Source organism: Solanum tuberosum, unplaced genomic scaffold, assembly GCF_000226075.1.
Source record: "Solanum tuberosum cultivar DM 1-3 516 R44 unplaced genomic scaffold, SolTub_3.0 scf00132, whole genome shotgun sequence".
Lineage (NCBI taxonomy): Eukaryota > Viridiplantae > Streptophyta > Magnoliopsida > Solanales > Solanaceae > Solanum > Solanum tuberosum.
In genome coordinates, this window is record NW_006239055.1 from 874771 (window position 1) to 876753 (window position 1983).

Here is a 1983-nt window from a genome sequence, read left to right on the forward strand (position 1 = left end):
TCCATAAACTCCACGTGATGATAGCTGGCATGACTTTATAAATGTTGTTGTAGATGGATCCCATCTATGTTAATTCCTATAAAATTAGCAAAAAACCTCCATAGTTAGTAGATATGGGGGCTGTTAGGAATAGATGAGTTATTGGCTCCTCCTCTTTCCTATCACAACACCAATATCTGGAAACTATATTGATTTTCATCTTTTTAAGGTTGTCATCTATTGTAGAAGTTGATCTTAAAAGGTAGCCCTTTAATCTATATTAAATCATAGTCTCTTCTTTGATCTTGTTTACCTCTCATCAAGTCCCAAGCTGACTTCACTGTGAATCTCCCATGTGAATGTGTCATCCACCATGCTATATCATTACCATGCTGGAAATTTGGTGGTAAAATATTCTTCATGATGTAATCTGCCAATTCCGTTGACAAATTTTGTAGTAACTTCTATCTATTCCACCCCTTTTCTGTGCTAAAATCTTTAACCTCCAACTCTTCTTCCCTTTCCGCATCCTCTATGTGATACAATTCTCCTTGTTTTAGTCTAATTGTCAAACCAGAAGATAGAGTTTCCAGCCTTAACCTGCCACTAGATTTCATGTTCTACTTCTTTCCTGGTTGTTGTCATTTTCCTCCATACATGTGATATGTCATATCCCTGAGCAAAAATAGGGTGGTGCTTCTTGAGAGCTTAGCAAAAGAGCCTTTGAGACATCATGTAGTGATCTCAACCCCAAGCCCCCTTTATTTTTGGATAACACATTTTATCCCAGGCCACCCTGTGCTTGTTTTTAGTCCCTGCAGTATTAGCCCAAAAGAATTTTACAAAAATTCTATCCATCTGGTTAATGACACAAGCCAGTGGGTTCAAAGTTGATAGAATAAATTGACATAGACAGTAGCACAGGGGATATTAACACATATTTGTTCCTAAATGAGAGTAGTCTGTTGTGCCAAAGAATAATTCTCTTCATCACCTTTTTAATCAAGGCCTCAAACTGGGATCTATTCTTCCTCCCATAGAAATTGGGGTACCCCAGATAGGTGAAAGGAAAGGAAAGGAACATTGTTTAATACCTATAATTCTTGTTATTTGCCTGCAAGCTCCAATTGGTACCTTTTCATGCAAATAGAATAGACTCTTGTCAAGATTAATCATCTTTCTAGACACCATTTCATATCCCCTTATCACCTTTATCATTTTTTTCATTGAATTAGGATGTCCTGAACAAAACAATATAGTATCATTTGACAAATGGTTAATCACTGGGCTCAATTTTGGTAATTCAAATCCCTTAAAATCTTGATCCTTGAAAAGCTGATTGACCTTTCTAGCCAAAACCTCTGCTGCTATGATAAAGGGGGTTGGTGAGAGTGGATGTCTTTGCTTCAATCCTCTAGTTGACTGAAAAACCAAAGGTTTGTCCATTCATGATCACTGAGTACCAATTGTTAGACACCGGCCTTACCACCTTGTTTAATATTCTCTCTGAGAAGCCAAAACTTCTTAGCACCTTAGAGAGGAAGATTCATGATACTCTATCATATTTCTTAGCCGTGTCTAACTTCACTCTTACATTATGAAGCTTATTTCTTCTATTGATGTCTCTAATTATGTCTTGAGTGAAAAGGACATTTTTAGTGATAATTCTCCCTTTCACAAATCCTGCTCAATTCTGTGATATTATTTCAAGAAGCACTGCCACCAATCTATCATGTAACATCCTTGATATAATCTTATTAGTGAAAGTGCTTAAGCTGAGAGGTCTCTGTAACACCCCGTATTCGAAACAGACCAAAAATGCAGATTTTGAGAAGTTTCAGGTGCAACCCACGGTTGCCATCCACGGACTGTAGGTCAGACCACGGCCCGTGCTGGTGGTCCGTGGTTCAACACTAAAACCCCTCCCAGACCCAGCTCAGAAAATTGGCTAAGTCCCGACTCACGAACAGACCCACGGTCCGTAGATCAGACCACGGTCCGTGG